The sequence below is a fragment of the Cavia porcellus genome, unplaced genomic scaffold, assembly GCF_034190915.1.
Source record: "Cavia porcellus strain 051 isolate PalLab524CR breed Dunkin Hartley unplaced genomic scaffold, mCavPor4.1 scaffold_30, whole genome shotgun sequence".
Taxonomy (NCBI): domain Eukaryota; kingdom Metazoa; phylum Chordata; class Mammalia; order Rodentia; family Caviidae; genus Cavia; species Cavia porcellus.
Genome location: NW_026947513.1, coordinates 45958771 through 45981594, shown reverse-complemented (window position 1 = coordinate 45981594; position 22824 = coordinate 45958771). Strand labels below are relative to the sequence as shown.

Here is a 22824-nt window from a genome sequence, read left to right as displayed (position 1 = left end):
ACAAATCTTAATCCACAATTCTGATTAAAGTTAAGCAGACAGCATTAGTAATTGATATCCCAGGTCTGCTCAAACGTATGTATTCAACTTATGTATATACATACAGTTGGCCCTCCATATCCATGGATTCTCCACATGCTGATTCAGCCAAGCAAGGACTGGATAATTGCAGAAAACTATGCATACTGAACACATGCACACTCTTCTTGTCATCACTGTCTAAGCAGGACAACATAACACTACATAGCACTTAAATCCTATCAGCTACTAGAAGTAATCTAGAAGTGGTGGAAAGTATACAGGACAGGCAGAGATTATATGCAAATCTTACACCATTTTATAAAAGAAGCATAAGCATCTGCAGATTTTATCTGTAATAAATCCTGGACCCAGCCCCTCAAATACATAGTACAACCACAACCACACACACAGTTTTGTTTTGTTTTTTAATTTTATTTATTTAAGGAGAAAAAGAAAAAAAAAGCAGAGAAAGGGTACAAGTTATACAGATTTACAGAAAAAAATAAACAGTAGGAAATCACTAGTTAATGGATTACATATTGTCATCTTAGAAATAATTGTTCAAGTTACAAAATTAAAGCTTATAAAGTGGACATTCCAACAGTGAGACTGCAAACTGTTCTGTTGAATGATCCAACAAAACTATATCTATCTTATACACTTAAATATACATGCAGTTATATCGTTTAGAGCACTTTCTTTTCCTCTCTTTTGTACAATGACAATTACACATTTTGGGTTTTGTTGCTCCAACAGTTCTTATTACTTTTTTGGAAGAGAGTAGAACCAAATGTGACATAACAGAACAGAGTCAGTCAAATCAAAAGGGTGGACATAATAGATAATATAAAAGCATAATACAAGGTGATCAACAATGGTTACCATAATGCCTCCCGCTATCTCAAATAGAATTGCCTATATCATCAGTTATAATAAAATTGAACAAAACAGTAAAGAACAAAACCAACAAAACCAAAACATTGGAGACATTATAGGTCTTCAAAAGTAGATAATAGTCAACCAGAATGGGCGTCATAATGAATCCCACTATCTTCACAGCTGTTGCCTAAATTTTTGAACCTGGTACTATCAAGCAAAACAGAATAGAGGAACATCAGTCAAAACAAGATGGTGAGAGCTATACAGGGCTTTAAATCAAGATAATGAAAAGTCAAAGTGGGTTACTATATCTTTTTTTATTTATTTTTCCCTTAATTAAAAGAATAAAAATAAAAAAGTAAATAATAAAATTTAGATTGAGATAAAAGAGGGCATAACAGCAAAACAGTGCAGATCAAAACATAACCATTTAAGCAAAATAGTGTTTCACCACAAGATAATCCCAACATAAAACTAGTTACCACATTGTCTCTTTCCTTGAAATCTTTGAGTATAACTTCGTATACTGTAGCATCAAATATATCAAAACAATGTAAAACCATTTAAGAGAATGACAGTATTACAGGGTATTTAGAATCAACTAACAGAAAATGAACAATGGTTTCTGTATATTCTCCTTGTCTATAAAAATTTTTGCTTATACTATCATATATAATAAAATCCAATAAGATACAACCTGTTTAGACCAATGGAGACAGAAGAACAAAAGCCTGATGGGACTTCAAAGCAAGATGATACTAAATCAGTATTACCTATTAAGACATCATTTTCTCCAAAATAGCTGTTCCTATTATCCAATCTTCTCTGCCTCATTTCTGTTGCGCTCTTTTTCTGTCATTAGTTGTCAGTTTGTCTTCTTCATTTTGTTTTCTGCTTCATTCATTGTGGCCTCTCTGCCGCTACTTCTGGATTCTTCGTATTTTTCTTTTTTAGAATATCCTGCAGTATTCTCTGTAGAGTTGAATTGGAGGTTGCATATTCCCCTAGTTCCTCTTTGTCCTGGAAGCACCTTGTTTTTCCATCAATTTGCAGGGATAGTTGTTCAGGATATATTAATCTTGGCTGGAGATTATTATCTTTCAAGCTTGAATTACTTCCCCCCACGCTCTTCGTGATTTGATGGTTTGTGGCGAGCAGTCTGCTATAATTCTGATGGGTGTTCCCTTGTAAGTGATCTGTTTCTTATTTCTGACGGCTTTTAGTATTCTGTTCTTGTATTGGATTTCTGCAATTTTAATTATTATATGCCTGGGTGTTGCTCTGTTTGGGTTATAGGTGGCTGGGGTCCTGTATGCTTCATACAACTGAGTATCTTTACCTTTTGCTAAATTAGGAAAATTCTCCTGGATTATTTTTGTGAGTAGCTTTTGTAGTTCATTTGTTTGTGTCCCTACTTCTTCTTTTATGTTCTTAATTCTTAAGTTATACACCCTCTTATCATCTTCTACTCTTTATATTATTGCTGTTTGTTTCTTTGTTATTTTTAAGAAGTGTTTCATTTCATGCTCCCATATTACAAATCTGCCCTCCAGTTCAGATAATCTGTCCTTAGTTTCTTTCAAGCTATTATGCCAGTTTTCGATAGAGTTTCTAGTTTCCTGGTAATCTCTTTGAACCTGCTTCATGTATTCTATGCTTTCTCTATTTTCTCCATCAAACAATTCTCCCCTCTTTTTCTATTCTTCCATTCCACCATCTGTTTTTTCTTGGGTGGTGCTTAGCATTTCTCCAACTATTCTGCTTATGTCTAGCTTCAGGTCATTAATTTCATTCCTGAACTTGTCTATGAGGCTCTGGAGATAGCGCTTTGTATCTATTGGTGCTGTGTCTGCTATTGCCTCTTTCTCAGGATTGGGGGCCGAGGAGCCTTTCTTGTTGTTGCCTCTTCCCATATTCTTTGTTCCTTATTATATGCAAACATATATAGGAGGCCTAGCTTCCTTCCCTGTCAGCCACAGTCTGAATGAATTGCGCCGGCTAGGTGTTCCCGCCCACCGCAGCGCACCAGGAAGTTGCAGACCCAGGCAGCCTATGCAGGGCCCACCCCTCCAGGTCACCTTCAGGCGCTGGGATCTGGGTTGTGCTAGCCTCCTGGGTCTCAGCCAGCCGCATCATGTAGGCTAGGCACTGCTCACCAATCCCGCTTGAGAGGGGGATACGTGACTGAAGTCACTGCAGTGCCCTGTTCCCGCAAGTCTGCCCAGTCCCAGAATGTCCTCTGTTGGAGTCTCCTAGACCATGGAAGAGTCCCAGTTTCCCTCACTCACCGCAGGTCAATACCCAGCTCCCCACCCATCCTGCTCTCAACTACGTTCACCGATTCCTGTTCTCAGAGCTTCCGCGCGTCTCTCTCCCTGCCTAGCCGATGCAGACGCAGTGGTGGCGGGGGGGGGGGGGGGGGGGGGGGACACCCAAATCGCGGCTTCCAATGGCGCGGGCTCCAGCTTCCACGCTGAGGCTTTATCTGTTTCTGTTATAGCACCAGGATTGTGTTCCCAGTTGGTTTCTCTCAGCCCAGTTCGTTCTTGGGTCAGAAGGGCATATCTCCTCTTGCTTATGATTCCTTACTCCGCACCATTCCTGAATTCTAAGCTGGGTCTTTAAGAGAGCCTCCGTAGCTGCTGCTATCTGTCCGCCATGTTCTCCCAGAAGTCACACACACAGTTTTTTAACAGATCAACTGAAACAGGATTTACAATGGTGTTTAAGGCCACGGATTTAACTGGCAAGTGCTAGGTCATGAGTTCAATCCCAATTACCAAAAAAAAATAATGTTTAATGGCAGATGTGGTAACACACATATGTAAACCCCCTAACTCAGAAACCTAAAGCAAGAGGATTGTAAGTTTGAGGCCCGCAGTGGCATACTGATAAGATCTTGCCTCAGAAAAATAAAAGGGCAGGGTATATAGTGAAGCAGCATATCCTGGGATCAATTCCTAGTACTGAAAAGGAAAAAAAGTTTTCAATTTTCTATTAATGCTGGCAAATTCTCATATCAAAGTGTATTATCTTTAATGCACTTTCTTCTCTTTGCATGTAAAGGAACAGACCAAAAGAATTAGAAAAGACTGGGGGGGGGGTCTATAGCTATATATTGTTAAATTCATAGCATTAAAACATTCAAACATTTGAAGACATGAATATGAAAAAATTCTCAAAAGAACACATCATCAGTGGTTATATTCTCAAGCTCTTCATAGCTTTCACCCATTACTCCCTTCTCCCAAGATTAGCCCCAAATCCTTTCCTCTTTCCTCAAGAAAGAGAGGCAGGAAGAGCTTTCAAAAAGTATTGAGGAATTCAAAATAAATTAAGAATCTACCTGTTGGCCCAAATGTCCAATTCAAATGATGGGTATTCATATTTCCAAATCATATCCTCTCCTGGCATTTTAATTTCAATGTGAGGATTTTAGAATTAAATTTATGTTCCTCAACTCTATACAGTCTCCTCCTAAATCTCCCTTCAGCAGTCAAAGCATCTCTTTAAAAACACTCATTAGAAGGCCTGGTGATATAGCTCAGTGGTATAAGCGCCTGCCTGGCAAGCTCAAGATCATGAGTTTGATCTCCAATACCAAAAAAAAGCCAAACACTCTTCAGATGATGTTATTCTTCTGCTTAGACTCATTTAGTAGGTTTCCAGTGATTTCAAAGTAAATCCTAAGGTTAAATATGAGCTGTATCACTGGGCATGGTGGCACAGGACTATAATCCCAGCACTCAGGAGACAGAGGCAGGAGGATCACTACAAATTCAAAGACAGCTGCTCTACATAGCTAAACCCTGTCTCAAAAAAAATTTATATGTGTATATTAAATAAATGTATACAAGACATGTTAAGTTCTATTCTAACATGGAAATTTTTCTCCCATGTAATCAATGTATTACAATGCCAAATTCCCGCCAAGCATTTCTAAAATATAATTACACAATGGCAAGCAGAAACACTACAACAACACCCACGATTTGGAGGCAAATTTATTTATGTCAACAGGCAATGATCAGGATCATTCCCAGAATGTCAGGCTCTGATCTCTGGTGGTGATCCAGGCTATTTATAGGATAAGCAAGCGGGAAGGATAGAGGCAGAATGGCTGGTTAGTTGAGGATTGGTTTATACAGTGTGCATCACAGTGACCAGTCACTTCTAAAAAACTAAAGTATGGTGGAGGGGGTGAATATTTCTGTTACAACTGAAATATAAATTCATCTACACCTTCCAAGTTTAAGGTTTATTTCATTTCCCTCCTTATCTTTCTTGAAGTTTAGTATGAGAAACATGTTACCAACACATTTCACAACCAGACACCTTATTAGTTTATGTTTGATTAATTATAAAACTAGCCCTTGTATGACTAATGTGGAACAGGTGTCCAGGTGGGGTGCCATGTACGCTCCCTTCACCCTGTACTGGCTCCGACCAGTGCAGAGCAGCTAAGGACAAGACAGACAGCTCTGCAACGGCCACTGGGTGGCCCAGCCCTGCTGTCTGGGGTCAGAGTCTCCTGGCCTCTGAGACCCAGCTTCACCAGAGTTCTAAGGTTTGCAATGATTTCGCAATCAATTCCCCTTCTAGATCTGATCTTCCCCCAAACTAAGTCTACCCTTAGATGGTATGCTTTGGCAGAAAGGAAAAAATGAGAATTTGATTTTAGTGAAGGCCAGGTTAAACACACATTAACTGTGTTAGTTACGTTAAGACAAATTACTTAAAACTTTCTAGAGCCTCTTTTCACAATGAAAGTCTACTAAAAATAACAAATCATCACCAATACCTGCACCCCTGAACATACAAAACTGAGACAATAATGCACGTGAAAAAGCTCTAAAACTATGTCAAAAAAAAATCAGAACAAAACACAAAAATTAATGATCAATTAAAAGTTTTTAAAAGGGCTACAGACACATACAGCTCTGTGGTCCCAGGAAAAGTCCACAGGACTGGAGGATCTCTTACAGCAACAATCTATCCAAACTTGTTTGCGTGGGGAGAGGTATTTAAAATACATAAACGCACAACTTCAAAAGTGTTCAAAAGCATAAAGTTGCCCTCTCACCCAACTCTGAGCAAAAATCATGCTTACCATGTTTCCTCCCATGTTTCTTCCCAGAGCCTATGCCTGTACAAACTTAAGAATGTTGGGACTTACTTCTTTGTCTTTTTTATACAACAGGAGCACACTATCATTTACTTAATACTGTTTTTCATTTTATACATCAAGGATACTGTTATACATTAAGGCATAAGTAGATCTACCATATTCCTCCTAAGAATGTACAGAATTTCCCTATATGGCCCTACCACAATGTTGTTCAACCAGCCCCGCCTAGTAAACATTCAGGTTGTGTCCAGTTACTGGATACCCGTAATCCATCCTACATTCAGCATTCCATGCATGCAGAAACACGAAAAGATCATATCCTAGCCTTGCTTTGCTAACTGGCATGAACTGGCGTGTTCAAATTTTACAAAATGCTTATTTTTTTCCCAAGTTATATCCTTTTAAAGTCCCAATGCCTAAGAACAGCTGAGTTTGAAGGACAGTGACTGAATTGCTAATTTCTTTTTCTAGCTCCCAGCACAGCTCATAACTATGAAGACTGTAGCGCTTTCCAACAGGGATGTGAGCATCAGATTATACACGGGGCACTGTATAAATTGTATAGTATAACCTGAGGCTGTCACTTTTCAAATAATCAGGTGTGTTTTCCCTGCTCCTTCTACTTCTACTCGAAGGCAAATCAATTTTCAGAGTGGCTCATCTAGTGAATAACTCAGTACTAGAAACATCTTTGAACACATAACTTTTACAGTCTTCCAATCTGATTTATCTTTTATAGGTTTCAGTATCATTTGAATCCTCTTTAGATCCACATATTAGGTACCGTAATAACACCAAGGTTAATTCCCATGAATCACTTCCTACCATCTCACCACTGTCATATATCATACCCTTAAATTTTAACTCATTTTTTTTCAATCCAACTATCATTGAAGTTATTTGTAGGGAGCAGTTGAAGCTAGAGATTGATCACACATGTGAGGCTAAAACAAGACCAGTCCTGAGAACACGGGAGAACCCAAAGTGAGCCACATAAACCAGAGAAGGCAAGGTGCCCAGGTCAGCCAAGCAAGCACACAATCTCCTGAGTGTATAAACAAATGTGCTCCAGTGGTTGAGCAGTTTTTTTTTCCCATCAGGACAGAGGGGTCCACTTGAGCTCACACCTTTCCTCTCTTTATTTTCCCATCCTCTTGCCATCCTTCCCTGCCCTGGAACTTAGAAAGCTGTGCTGGTATGCAGCAGTTATTTTCTAAATCAGACTGAAGAATCCTAAGGCTGAAGGAAAGAAGGGTAAGAAAAGTGTATTTAGAGATCTAAAATCTTACAATACTGGCAGCATCTCTCCCTACTGAAAAGCTTTTTCACAGCAAGAGAAACCACCAACAGAGTGAAAGAACAATCCGTAATGGAGAAAATGTTCCTCAGACAAAGGATTACTACCAAGAACATATAAAAAACTCAAAAAAAAAAAATCTGTTCTCCCAAATTTGAATATTCAATACAAAAATGGGCATCTGAGATGAATACACACTTCTCAGATGAAGAAATATGAACAGCAAATAAATACGTGAAAAAATGTTCAGCATCATTGGGCATTTGAGAGATGCAAATTAAAACAACACTGAGATTCTACCTCACCCCAGAAAGAGTCGCTACTATAAAAAAAAAAAAAATCAAGCAATAACAAATGCTGGAGAGACTGTGGGGACCTCCGGAAAGATGGTGGGGCAGTAAGCAGCAGCGCCAACAGTCTCTCTGAGAGTCACCATCCAGACGCTGGAACAGAAAATTGTGAGGAAGTCAAGAAGGAAGTGGGGGTCCCCTGCACCCAGGAAGAATCTAAGTGTGAACTGAAGCCCACACAGGACTAAAAAGAAAAACAAGGCCGGGGCTTAGCTCAGTGGTATAAGCGCCTGCTTGGCAAACGCAAGGTCATGAGTTCGATTCCTAGCACAAAAGAGAGAAAGACAGACAGACAGACAGACAAACAGACAGAAAGAAAGAAAAGCTTCAACGAAAGAGAAGGCGGTAGGTAGCTGGTAGCACCTTCGCCTAGAGTCGGACTCACTACACAAGAGGAGCTGTTGTAACCTGGGGATGCATGGCCATGGGTTATGGTGACAGTGGTGGCTGGGGACTCCATAGGTCTTTGAAGAGCGACAGTGCAATGGGGGGAGCGGTGAATGTGGAGGATTGCACTGGCTGGCAGTGAGGACAGAGGATTCAGTCCTTCTGTGGCAGAGAGCAATTCGCCAAGAGCTATTTTGGAGCCCGGCCGGAGAAGCCCAGAACCAGAACTGGCTTCCTCAAGCAGCTTCTAGCTGGGTGAAGACCCATGGAAACACCTTGGTCTGCAGTGAGCCCAATGAGTCTAGTCTCAGAGCAGGCCTGCTAAAGTTATCAACTACTCCCCCTTAAAGTAACAGCTAGCTTGCTGGGATACAGTGGCACAACTCAGGACTCTGTCTCCATAGACGGTGGACTAGTAAACCCAGAGAGGATCATGGAAAGGGGCTCTTTTCTTTCTGTTTATCTTATCTCTTTTCTTGTTTGTTTTGTTTTATTCAGTTTCTTTCTTTCTTTTTTTCTTTCTTTCTTTCTTTCTTTCTTTCTTTGTGTGACAGTGGTTCCTATCCTCCGTGGTTGTGGTTCTCCTTTGTTCTTTTATCTCTTCCACATCTCTTTTCTTTCAATTTTCTGCACCAGTTTCCCCAAGTTGGCAGGACCCATCTTTGTCCTCCAAACTTACTTGTAATCTCTTCCTCTTTTTCTACTTCTCTATTTTCTCCTTAATCCATTTTTAAATTTTAACCCTGAGGGAAAATTCAACACATTACAGACTTACACACTGCATATAATTACCTGTTCGTTTTACATTTTATTAGATAATCACAAATCTAGATCATACTGTTAAAAGTTGCAAATGATTAAAAAAAAGTTGCAAATTAAGGATTAGCTCAGTTTGTTGTTTTATAGGCTGTGTTGATGCTATTGGTACCGCTACAGCCAAAATTGACATAATTATGCTAAACAGCTGTTGGCCCAGATAATCTATGTCTGAGATTAACTAAAGATCACAGAAAATACTATGACACAGTGCCAAAGAGCCGGAGACTTGGCCAAGCAAGCAACAACTTCTCATCTCCAACAAACTGAAGAGGCAAGATCTTCCAACAGACTCAAAACCCAAAAACCAGCTACACCTAGAAGATACCTCAGAGAAGTAGTCATCACCTGAGGGTCCTAAACTACCAATAAAGCAACCCACCATGGGCAATTCACAAGCATCACCCCAGGAATTAACTAAAAAAGAAAAGAAATGAAGAGACGCTTAAACAAGATGCAACCCCAGACAGCCAGTTCACCAAAGGCAAACCCAGGGGGCAGTAAAGTGGAACAATCCAAAAGCTCCCCACCAGGTCTCTCCAAAGTGGAAACAACAAAACAATTGAATGAGGCTCTAGAAAAAAATGAAATCAGAAATACTCTCTCAAATAACTACAGAGATTACCAAAATACACAACATGCTTAGCGATGTTAGAGCAGACACAGATAAAAAAAAATTGATGCGCTTAAGCCAAATTATGGAAGTGTAGCATGGGAAACAAATGGAATCCATAAAGCAGATTCAAGCAGATATACAGGAGAATAAAAACTCCACTGAAAGTGTTCAAAGCAGATTAGGCCAATAGGAGAACAGGATCTCAGATATTGAAGACAAGCTTGCAGTTAGTGACCAGAAAAGATTTCTCAAAACTACCAAGACATCACGAGAAATCAACCCAGCACCTGCTAGATGAGACAAAGAAGAATAATTTAAGATTAACTGGAGTCACTGAACAAGCAGGAGATACCACAAGTAACACTGAAAACACATTCACAGACATTGTGACAGAAAAATTTCCTGGTAGAGAAAAAGAATTAGACACACAAATAAGTGAGGCATATAGAACTCTAATTAGCAATAACCAAACAAAATCTACATCCAGGCATATCATAGTCAAGATTCCAGAAACTCAACACAAGAATAGAATCTTAAAAGCTGTTAGGAAAAAAAAATAAATCACCTCTCAAGGAAAGTCCATCAGAATTACAGCTGACTTCTCAGCACAAGCTCTCAAGTCAAGGAAATCTTGGAGTGAAGTACTGCAAGTTCTAAAGGAAAACAACTTTCAATCCAGAATGGTATATCCCACAAAACTATCTTTCAAAATTGATGGAAAGATGAGACACTTCCATGACAGGGAACATTTGAGGAAATTTATGACCACCAAACCAGTATTCCAAAATGTTCTGAAGGACTTTCTAGAAAGAGATAATAAGGACTACAGCTCCATGAACCCCAACAGAAGGAATCCACCAGCAAAGGCAAACAATTAGAAGGAAGGGAAAAAAAAACAAACAGGGAGGGAGCCAACAATTGGAAAATAAAATGACAAGGCTAAGTCAATACATTTCAGTTACAACTATCAATGTTAATGGTCTCAATTCACCAGTCAAAAGATACAGACTGACAGAATGGATCAAGAAGCAAGATCCAGCATAAGCGCCTGCCTTGCAAGCAGGCAGTCGTGAGTTCAATTCCTGATACGAATAAAAGGAAAAAGACAAAAAAAGAAGCAAGATCCAACAATATGCTGCATACAAGAAATACATTTTATTCAAAAAGAAATTCATAAACTAAAAGTCAAAGGATGGAAAACAATACTCCATGCAACAGGAACCCAGAAAAAAGCAGGGGTAGCTATGCTATTTGTAGACAAAATGAATTTTAAGCCAAGATTAACAGAGATAAAGACACTCACTGCTTTCTCGTAAAGGGAACAATCCAAGAGGAAGGGATAATAATCATAAGTATATATACAACAAATACCAGTGTACCCAGCTATATAAAACAATTACTAACACACATGAAAAATGAAATAAGCTCTAATATAATTGTATTGGGAGACCTCAATACCCCGTCACAAAAAGACACATCGACTGGACAAAAAAAGCAATGATGAAATGCTAGAACTAAACCAAACTTTTGAACAAATGGACTTAGTAAGATGTCCATAGCTTTCCACCCTACAACATCAGAATACACATTCTTCTCAGCTGTACCCAGTTCATTCTCCAAAACAGACCAGATACTGGCTCACAGAACATACTTAAGTACGTGTAAAGGAATTGAAATTATCCCATGCATTCTATCAGACAAGAGTGCAACAAAACTGGAACTCCATGCCAAAGGAACCCATCAGAACTTTGGAGGGGCTGTGGGGAAAAAGGAAACCTTCTTCACTGTTGGCGGGAACGCAGACTAGTGCAACCGCTGTGGAAATCAGAGTGGAGATGCCTCAAAAAACTAGGACTAGAGAGTTCTCATTTAACCTAGCTATTCCTCTTCTGGGTATCTTCCCAAAACATCATACCACAGTGATATATATGTACCCATGTTTATAGCAGCACAGTTTGTAATAACCAAATCTTGGAAACAACCTAAATGCCCACTGACTGAGAAATAGAGAAAAAGATGTAGTTTTATACAATGGATTACTACTCAGCCATAAAGGAGGAAAAACGAGACTTTTATAGGTAAATGGATACAACTTGAGAACATACTCATTAGTAAAACACATGAGACACATATGTGCAAACATCATATTGTTTCATTAGTGTGACAAGCTGAAAGAAAAAACATGTACATGTGTATGTATATTTAAAAAATTAAGATAGTTATACTACTGATTTCTCTGAGTTTGCTGAAGACAAAGATTTATGCTGGTATTGTTCAGACAATTCAATGTGAAAGTCTTGTGCTCTGGGTGAATGATTTGGGGATGACAATGTGCAGTGTAGGTACTGTTGTCCTCTGATTGATGTCTTTCAAATTTTTGTTATAGTTTTTCTTTTCTTTCTTTTTATTCTTGAAATAAGATGGATTTGGAAAATAAGCATCCTCGGTATTGACAGGTGGTACTATTATTTTTGTTACAGTTAGGAAAGTGAGAAATCCTTAACTGGCTACAAAACAATAAAATAAGAAACAGCATCAACAGATCAGAAATTAAGGTATTCAGGTAAAACCTAAAAGCTGATAAGATGCAATGACATGGAAAGAAACCTTCAAACACCTAGCGTCCACATCCCCAGTAGAGGTCACTGTGAAGATAAAAGTGATTCTCTCTGTACTCCAAATTCAAAATCTGGAGCATAGAAAAGCAGAACTTAGAAAAAGGTCAAATCTTTTCCTCCTAGCTTTGAGCACTTCCCTCCTCGAATTCCTCCTCCCTGTAGGTTCCTGACCTCTACTACATATATATTAGGTTAGCAGCTACATTCCTGTAAATGGAGTCCTTTGATTTCCTGTTTCTCAGAAATCTGCCTACCTTCAAGGCTGACCTCAGGCCTGCTGCTGGTGAACATGACAACTGTGCCCTGTGACATCCTGGAATCTGCTTTCTTTCAGGAGATGCAGATAAGATTGACAATTATGTCTCTGTAACTCAGGCCTCTGACATCCTGGAATTGCTGATGTCTTATTCCGAGGTGGCCACTGACTGAATAACAGCCTCTGTCTCAGCTTCTGTAATTTCGCTTGCTCCTCGCTTCAGGTTTGTGACAATCCCTTCAACAAAATGTATAAAAACAGGAGCTTCTGCTTTGTTTGAAGCTCAGTCTTCTAGACAGGACTTTGCTGAACCAGGTATACATCTAATGAATCCTCCTGATTCACCAATGGTCTCTTCAGTCTCTTGAATTATGCAACAACAGGAGGCAGACCTGGGACTCCTCAGGAGAGATCATGTGAGTTTTCTGAATCTCAGTAATTTCCTCTGTAGCCTCTTACTTAGAAGTAAGCACAGCGATAGCAGCTTTGTAATACTAAGCTAAACTTAGAGACTTTGGGGGGGCTGCAACCTCACCATCAAGGTTGGGGACCCCCACAAGTGAGAACCTACAACATACTTTTGCGTAGATAACTCACACTCCTTCCTGTCGCCAAAGAAAAGCTCTCATAATCACAGCTTGTGTTCGCCAAAAAGCAAACTAAAGCCAAGATTATAAAGTACGCAAGTAAGCAGACAACTCCAAACCATCAAGCATTTCAGGAAGCTAATACCATGAAAGAATTACTGAACTCAACAATATAGCTAATACTAAAGAAAAGTGAGCATGTAATTAATATCTTTAGGAGTAAGAGAGACAGTATTATCTCCTTGAAAATAGGCAATTATAAAATCAAATGCTGTGGCACATACCCGTTATGTTTTCAAGAGGCTAAGACAGAAAGGTAGAAAGTTCAAGGCCGACTCAGCAACTAAGATCCTATATGAAAAAAAAAAATCTAAAAGGGTGGGGATGTAGGTCACCGGTAAAGCAATCCTGGGTTAAACCTCCAGCACTGAAAAAGAAAAAAAATGTTTAAACCCAAGGAAGGGTGGAATGACTGAAGTTCTCCTTTAACAAAGAAGGTCAACGGCCAGGCATGGTAGTACACACTTGCAATCCCAGCACTCAAAGGGAAACTGAGGGGAGGACCACTGCGAATTCAAGGCCAGTCTGGGCTACAAAGTGAGTTCAAGGCCAGGCTAAACTGCACAGTGAGACTTTGTCCCAAAAAGAAAAGAAAAAAAAAATTTATACTTGTCAAAAACACTGTAAAGAAAACCAAAACAAACCAGATTAGCAGAAGACTTTTGCAATCAGCGAGCAAACACAGTCTAGGAAGCAGCACCATGCACAGAGCCCCACAGGACAGGAACAGCCAGACCCCAGCCTCTCCCCATGGGTTAGCACCATGTGTGGAACAAAGTAGAGAGAACAAAGCACACATCAGCGAGCAAACCCAACCTGGGAAGCAGCACCTTGGGAAGAGCCCCTCCAGACTGCAACAGACAGACTCCAGCCCCTTCCAGCCTACAGGCTGGCAAACAAGCAGCAGCATCCCACAGCCACCCCCAGCTGTAAGAAACTGGCTTATCCCGAGAAATACAGGCTGTGATGATGGCTACGGAGGTGACATGCAATTGAATGCTTTGGTATTTCACTACTATTGCAGGTCTATGGCCAGTGATCAATCATGGCGGGGCGGGGGGGGGGGGGGCTCCTTCTGAGGGTTGCAGCCATTGTTGATTCCCTATGGTGTTGTTTTGAGGTCCTATATCATTTCCATTGTTTTGTTGGGTTGGGTTTTATTCTCTCTTATTTTATTTGATTATGTCAAACCTGATGGCAGGAGCAGCTGTCTCAATGATAGCAAGATATATTATGGTAGCAATTTGGGATTTACTATTGGCTTGTTCCAAAGTCCTCTATTGTATTCATTGTCATGTTTCTATTATTTCTATTCTATTCTTTTCTGCTTGATTTTTACTATGACCAAAGTTACCTGCAGTTATTTTGAAGACATCAAAAGGCCTTAGGGTAACTACTGTTGATTTTGTAATGCCTTTAGGCCTGTACCTCTTACACTGGTTTGTTTTAATTGGTTTTATTGTTTTACCCTCTTTAAAATTAAAAAAAAAAGTTTGCAAATCACAAATAGTCTATGATAAAAAAAACTTGCAACTAAATATACAAAAAGTATTTAGAATCCAGTAAAAAAAAAAAAAAAAATACCAAGTGAAAAAATGGGCAAAAGAGATGAACAAACTCCATCAAAGATGTGTAGATAGCAAATAAGGACATCAAAAGGTATTCACCATCACCGTCATAAGAGAACTGCCATCGAAACAAAGACAGCACTCAACATCTATTAGACTGGCTGCCACCCAACAGCCGGACAGCACAGACACTGAGGAGAGGCAGAGCAGTGTCAGCTCTCATCCGCTTTTGGGAGGAATGCAAACATAGCTCTGTCAAGGCAGAACACAGCTAGGGCATCTTTAAGCTGAACATAATCTTCTCCTCCCAATCTATCACTCAAACTTACTCATTTGATCTGAAAACCTATGTCCACACAAAAACCTGTAGGCAGATGTTGGTAACAGCTTTTAAGTACATCCTCAAAATTGTAAACAACCAAAACGCCCTTTGATAGGAAATTTGATAAACCGCTATATCCATGTAATGGAACACTGTGTTCAGTGACTTAAAAAAAAAAGTCCTTTAGTTAGCAAAAGTGCCTGCTTGGCAAGCATGAGGTCGTAAGTTCAATCCCTGGAACCAAAAAAAAAAAAAGTCAAACAAGACTGACTTAACTAAATATTGCTAAGTGGAAAAAAAAATTCTGAAAAATCCACATCCAATGTGATTCCAAATATATCATATTTTGGTAAAATAAAGAGACAGTAAATAATGGGTAGTTGCCAGGGTTTCAGAAAATGGAAAAAAAGATGCTGTATTTCCAAAAGAACTGAAAACTTATGTTCACATAAAAATTCATACATTAATTTTTATAGCCACATAATAGGCAAAACTTGGAAATAACACAAATGTTCACCAAGTGATAAACTCACACAATATTATTCATCTTTGATGAATAATGAAATGCAAAAGCAATACTAAAGCACATTATAACATGGATGAATCTTACAAATATTATGCTAACAGAAAAGACAACACGAAACAGAGTCCTCCAGAAAAATGTATACATCAGGAAAATAAAAACTTGCATAAATACTTTAATACTAAATTTACTGAAACATTATGAGATTATTGTTACCTTTGGCTTCTACAATTAAAAGAGGTGCTCAAAGTGATGGCCATTAGCTTATAGTCATTCATTAGTATGGCAAACTGCTGAACCATGTATACTTTTTTTGGTGAACCCTGCATGTGATTATCACTATGATTCCATTTACATGAAATGTCCAAAGTAGGCAAAATTCATGAAAGGTGGTTATGGTTGCCAGGGATTAGAAAGAAGAGGAAATGTAGTTATTACTACTAATGACACACTGTCCCTTTTGGGAGATTAAAACATGCTAGAGTTGGAGAGTCATGATTAGCTATGTACACAACTGCCCTAGTTATCTTGTCATTGCTGAAGCACAATAATTACCTGACACCCACAACTATAAGAAAAAAAGGATTCTTTTAGCCCAAAGGTCTCAGTCCATAGCTGGCTGGCTCTCACTACATTGAGCTTGATAGATAGTCTAGGTTCTCCCTAGAACTCCTAATAGTCTGATAATATGATAATAATATGCTTTGATAATCCAAAGCAAATGAAAGAAAATCAAATGTTACTGAGAATGTAGAAAAAGAGCCTGTAAATTGTCGGGAATGTAAATTAAAACAGCCATCATGAAAAATACAGCAGTTCCTCTAAAAATCAAAAACAGTCCCAGAGAACCAGCCACGTTGGAACTTGGGGGACTGAGCAAGAAAGCAAAGAGCCCTCCTTCCTGGTAAGCAAGCAGCAGTGTGAGCCAGCAGGGGACTCGCCAGCCAGGAAGAGGACAAGTCAGCATCTCCCATGAGCCTACCAGCACTCGGGCTGAAAATCAAACCTTGTCCTCACTGTCGTCCTCCTCGCGTCCCCAGCCCCCACGTTGGTCAGTAGGAGCTGATAGCAACTAAGGTACATAAAGCAACTAAATGCTTGTATTGTTTAGTTTATTATGCTGACATGCGGCCAGAGGTCTGAGCATCTCTTGGGAGGAAGACCATATGCAGTATAGCAAGTATGGGGGATTTCCTTCTATCTTTTCTTTGAAGGCAAATACTGTTTTCACTGTTTCGCTTTGTTCTAATTATTTTACTCTGTCGATGTCGCTCCCCACCGGCAGGAAGGACACACGACAAAGTCTGGCAGTGGACAACCTTTTTTTTTATTTTTTCTCCGTACAGCCTGCCCTGGGATCGCTCCCAGCCAAAGCCTCCTCTGGTCCGCTCCCCGCGGCTCCTTTTGTGCTTCGCTCCAAAGCCTCTATCGGTCCGCTCTCCGCGGCTCCTTCCGGGCTTCTCTCCGAAGCCTCTACCGGTCCGCTCTCCGCGGCTCCTTCTGGGCTTTTACTTCCCCCCAGGGGTGGCACCAGTATATATACAGATACAGTGTCCAATCATATTAAAGTAAGCAAGGCAAGCTGATTGGCTAACATATTATTGAGCGGGTTGTTTATGCGGTAAGCAGAAAACTAACGTGCTCGATGGGAGGGGTAATCTAACTCAGGCTTTGCTCTTTTCTACAGGCCTCACGTCCGCCAAGTAAGGCGACCGGGCTCGGGGCTGCGGCTCCCAACATCTCCCCCTTTTTTATTTTTTTTATAAATGTGCGCATCGTAGCCCTTCCTGGACTGGGTGCAGAGGCTTATGCCCTATGCGTAGGCCCACCGTAGGTCCTTGGCTTAGACCCTGGTCGGCCGTCCCATGGTCTGCCAAGGCCCTGAGGCCCTCGTCCTTTTTTTAGGGCCAGGCACAAACTGGACGGAACCTGGATGCACACAAGCTTGCACTCATTTCCTCTCCGTAAAGAAATCCCCTCGGAGAGAAATTTAGACCTGGGCAGCATCTAACAGTCCAGCGGCTTACGTGCAGGATGGGGTAGGGCCTGGCTTAGGTTGAGTCATGCTGGGGAGGCATGCTCTTACCCGTCATTGACTCATCTACCCTGCTATATCATAATTTTTTAGAGGAGGAGTGTGGGAAGCTCACCGTCCCTAGACTCGGTCGTAGGCTAGGCGAGCGAGCCATGCATATGCCTGAGGATCTTTTTGTCCATTTTGGGCTACCGCTATTTTTATTTATCTTGTTGGTTGGTCTGTGATGGATCTCCGGTAGGGCAGGTCTGATCTTTAGTCGAGGGCTTTGTCGCCCGTGTCAGTCTCTCCGGTACCCACAGTGGTTCTCGTCCCGATTCCTGCAGAAAAACACAAACCGCGCCTCGGTTCCAGCTGATTACCGGATCCGGGCCCATCCATTGTCATGCCATAGATAACCGCGCCTTTGGAGGCAGGCCTTGGCTTACTCCCCCTTTTTGTTTTTTATTTTTTATTTTTTATTTTTATCTTTTTTTTTTTTTTTTTTTTTTTTTTATTGGTACCAGGGATCGAACTGGCGATTGCCTGCTTACAAGGCAGGCGCTTATGTCGCTAAGCTAAATCCCCAGCTCCCATTTTTTCGACCGGCGTTTTTTTCAGCCTGCTCGGCAGAGAACTCTGTGTACCAGGCTCGCCAATCTAGGTAACTACCCGAGGGCAGACACGCCTTTGCCAGCTGAATCCAGTCCGCGGGGGTGAGGGGCCCAGAAGACAGGTTCTCCAGCATGGCAATGGTGTAAGGCGCAGTCGGCCCAAAGGTTGTAACTGCATTTTTAAGTTTTTTAATCTGTTTTATCTCAAAAGGCTCTCATGCATTACGTCCCTGGCCCATAGCTACTTGTACAGGAAATATCCCGTAGGGGCCACTATCTATCCCAGGTGGTGGATGTACCTCATGAGACAAACGTCCCCCCTGCCAAAGCCGCCTGTAAAAATACCGACCCGCCGGCGGCGGAGCATAAGACGGCGGCCGTGATTGGGCGGAAAATGGGGGCCCGTGCATCACTTCCTGTTCTGGCGAAAGGGGAGGGAGCTCCCACGCGGCCGCCTCGTGGCGAGGGATCGCTTCCGGAAACAGCCCCCAAGGTGGGGCGGAAGGCTTCGCCTCCCTCTCGCGCCAGGGGGCGCTCAGGAGCTCTCTACTCCTCCGCAGACCAAGTTGAGCGGAGCGCAATTCGCGGTGCAACGCTGGGAAAGAACCCTGCGACTCTTTATCGAGCGGCCTATCCTCTTGGCATCTAGGCTCTTTGGTCTCATCGTTGTCTAAGCCTTCCTCGTTCTCGGAGTCAGACGACTCCGAGGCCTGAGCCCCGTCTTTCTCTTTTATATCTTTGTCTCCTTTGACGGACCCCTCCCGGGAGCTCCCTGACTGGGCCTGTTTGAATGCCCTACGCACTTTAATGAGCTCTTGAGAACCTTTCCTGCAACCACCCTCGCTCTTCAAGCATGCATATATCATTTCCCACAGTGGCCGAGCGAAGACCAAAGCCCCGCCCTCCCTTTCCGCTAGAGAAAGATCCCTGCCCAACTTCTCCCACGAGGGCAGGTTTAAGTGCCCTGTGGGCAAGAACCAGGGAGCGAAACTATCAATCTCCTCAAAAAAGCTCTCCAGCGTTTTGCGTCCCACCTTGAGGTCTCTGGACTTTAAGAGCTTCCGGAGGACCTGTACCAAGGGCTGGGTGTCGTTACTCGGTATGTTACCCATATTTAATATGTTACTCACCGCGTGAGGCCCAAAAATCCGCCACTTACGCGTGAGCCTGAGGGGAGTCTAAAAACCCTGTAGGTGCGCGCCACCCAGGGCCCAGGTTTATCTCCTGCTCACCTGTCTCGCAGTGCTGTATCAAGGAACATTGTCCACTACCACGTCTCGGGGGTGATCAGTTGTTCCCGGTACGGGCCACCAAATGTCGATGTCGCTCCCGGCCGGCAGGAAGGACACACGACAAAGTCTGGCAGTGGACAACCTTTTTTTTTATTTTTTCTCCGTACAGCCTGCCCTGGGATCGCTCCCAGCCAAAGCCTCCTCTGGTCCGCTCCCCGCGGCTCCTTTTGTGCTTCGCTCCAAAGCCTCTATCGGTCCGCTCTCCGCGGCTCCTTCCGGGCTTCTCTCCGAAGCCTCTACCGGTCCGCTCTCCGCGGCTCCTTCTGGGCTTTTACTTCCCCCCAGGGGTGGCACCAGTATATATACAGATACAGTGTCCAATCATATTAAAGTAAGCAAGACAAGCTGATTGGCTAACATATTATTGAGCGGGTTGTTTATGCGGTAAGCAGAAAACTAACGTGCTCGATGGGAGGGGTAATCTAACTCAGGCTTTGCTCTTTTCTACAGGCCTCACGTCCGCCAAGTAAGGCGACCGGGCTCGGGGCTGCGGCTCCCAACATTACTCTATTCAATATTCTGTTTTGATAGGTTTTTAAGTGTTCTGGGTTTGGTTTGATTTTGCTATACCTAATTAAAAGCACAACTATTGTGAAGAAAACAAGACATACTATGGTATCCTGCTGTGAAGTTGCATTGTCTGCATTGTCTCGATTGGCTTTGTTCTGTCTTGTTCTGTTGTATTTTATTATCTTCAAAAAAAAAAAATCCCAACAGCTGTACATCCAAAGGATATAAAATCAGTAAATCAAAGAGTTTGCACTCCCTGCTTAAGGCAGCATCATTCAGAACAGTCAAGATACAGAATCGATCAGTATCAATGTTAAATGGATAAAGAAACTATGGTTTACATACACAATAGCCTTTAAAAAGAGGGAAATCCTGTCATTTGAGACAACATGATACCTGGAGGACACTTATTATTTCAGATAAGCCAGTAACAGAAAGACAAAGCACCACATGACTGCATTTATTTGTGGAACTTTACAAAGTTGATCTCATAGAAAGGAGTCTAGAATGGTGGCTACCAGATGCTAGGGGACATGGACTGGGGAGATGTTAGTCAAAGAATATAAAATTTCAGTTGGCCCTGAACTTGCTATGTGGCCCAGGCTGGCCTTAATCTTATAATCCTTGAGCCTTCAGGATTAAAGGTGTGTGCTACCATGTCCATCTAAGAGAGCAGACAGCAAGTAAGTATTCTTACCATGAATATATGGTAGGTATGAGAGGTGATACACCTGTTTAGTAGGTTGACTTAGTCATTCCACATTAGATATATACTGCAAAACATCTTATACAATATAAATATAATTACAATTTTTGTCCATTTAAGAAATCAATAATCATAAGGGGAAGCCTGCAGAGAATGGCTCGAAAGGGCAAAAGTGAAAACAAGGAAATCAATTAGAACACTACTAAAATGAAGAAACAATGACAGCTTGGAAAGCAGATTCCAGATTATCTACAGTTAGAACCAACAGGACTCACCATCAGATTTTCTTTGCAGAAAGTAGTAAAAAGAGAAAAATCAAGGATGATGTCTGGGTTTTTAACATTAAGCAGCAAGTAGGCCAGTAGTTACTGGTATTGCTGTGGAAAGATGGGTTTGGAACACTTAACCTGAGAAAACTGTTGGACATCCAAATGAGTATGTTAGGCAGACAGTTATGAATACCAACCCCAGGTTTGAAGGTGATTATCTGTCATAAAGTAACTAGTTGTATCCTCAACCAGCACAAAGACAAAAGATATTAATGTATGAGTTGTGATTGAGTATTTCTGACACTCAATCTGAAGCAGCACAGAGAAAATGAGATAAGAAGACAAAGGAGGAGGCCTTTAATGTGGGCACGGAAGAGCATGACGGGGCAGGGGGACAGGGGGCGCAGAGGTTCTCAGCAAGAACAAAGAAGTGGGACTACTTTTCTCAGTTTGGGAGGTAACCAAGATGACATATTAACTGCTGATTTGAAGGAGCATCTGCTTGTGTAAAACAGGAGACAGAAAGACTTAATGGGTGCTCAAGGTGGAGGCTCGGGTGGTTGTGGAATCTTGCGATTGGAAAGGGTTCATCATATGCGCAAAAAGGGAGTGGGAGGTTTATCTCTGGAATGAGGAGAACATAGATGCTACTGTTTAAGAGAGAAGTTCTTCTCTGGGTCCCGTATCAAGTTGGGAGGATGTAGCTAAAACACCAGGCTAACAAAACCCATCAAGTTGTTTTTTCTAAAGTAAAACCTCAGTATTCAGGTTTAATTGCAGTATTTGAACTTTACAATAAATAAGTGGATGTTGGAATGCAGTTTGAGCATTCGTCCCTAAAAGACTCATCATTACTGCACTGGAATATCGTTAAGACAACAATTTACAAATTATGAGAACTCTTACCATGAAGACAAGAGTTAGGCCTAGGATTTCCCATGCACCCTTAGTCATGGAAACTTTCTTACACATTTCAGCATCCTGCTCTTTAACACATATTAAGAATCAATACACAAATATATTAAGAAGTGCTCCGTTGCCTCTCAATTTAAAGCATATTCATAAAACTTCAATTTTAGTACAGTAGTCACTTTGTACAAGAATGGGTAGAAGGTTAGTCAATTCACTACTTAATAGATACCCCACAAAATTTTTATAGTCTAATCCTTAGAAAATTATGTAACACATCACAAGCAAAGAACAATTAGTTTCCATTCTGTGAAGAAGCTATTTGAGGCATTAGCTCAACTATACATGAACATAAAGTTTAATCACCTATTTCTGAATACAGTACCCTTTAAGCCTGAATTGTATGGAGCTACAGACTCCTTTATCGTGCACCAATCCACTAATCTAGTCAATAAGCAGGCACTAAAACCACAGGAGATTTTAGGAAGTGCCCATAGTTGAATAACTGGGTGTTTTCCACACAGCAGCAGCAACTATGCTTTATAGAATCCTAAAAATGCTGGACTATTTAAGAAGGAACCCAAAGTTGCACACAAGGAACTTGGAATGAGAATCAACCTGGCAACTGAGTAAACAGTAATTCCAAATACACTGGTATTTCAATTAAAAGACATTTAAGGACTAGATGTAGTTTCAGATCCTGTCTTTTAACTTCACTGGCTATGAGACCTTAAATCATATGATTTTCCTCAGAAGTTCCCTAAAAAACGAGGGATAATTACCAACTTAAGCACCATAGTTTGAGGCAGCTGTCACAAAACAGGAACTGGCAGTCAATGAATAAATGATTATGCATATGTACACTTACACACACATGCACATTTATATCACATGTCTAGGTATAAATAAAATATCTATCCTCACTTTGTTCCCCTGCCACACTTCTAATCCATAAAAGGTCAGTTTACGATACCATCTCTTTGCCTTTGTTTACATTTCTCTCTCCCTAGATCGTGATTTACTCAAGGGTATTAATCATATCTAGACACCCTGAATCTGCAGTATCCAACAAACAGGCTGAA

At 41.1% G+C, this 22824-nt stretch overlaps 1 protein-coding gene across 2 annotated transcripts in view; it reads right to left on the bottom strand.

Moving 5' to 3' along the window:
• Window positions 1-22824, bottom strand: part of Mob1b (MOB kinase activator 1B) — a 71227-nt gene that overhangs the window by 25282 nt on the left and 23121 nt on the right. The window contains exon 1 of one of the 2 annotated variants that reach the window (XM_023564135.2): window positions 13240-14042. The exons of the other annotated variant lie outside the window; for it this stretch is intronic. The gene's annotated coding sequence lies outside the window, so the exon portion shown is untranslated. Of the gene's footprint in view, window positions 1-13239; window positions 14043-22824 lie in introns of those variants that run through there. 2 annotated transcript variants of the gene reach the window in all.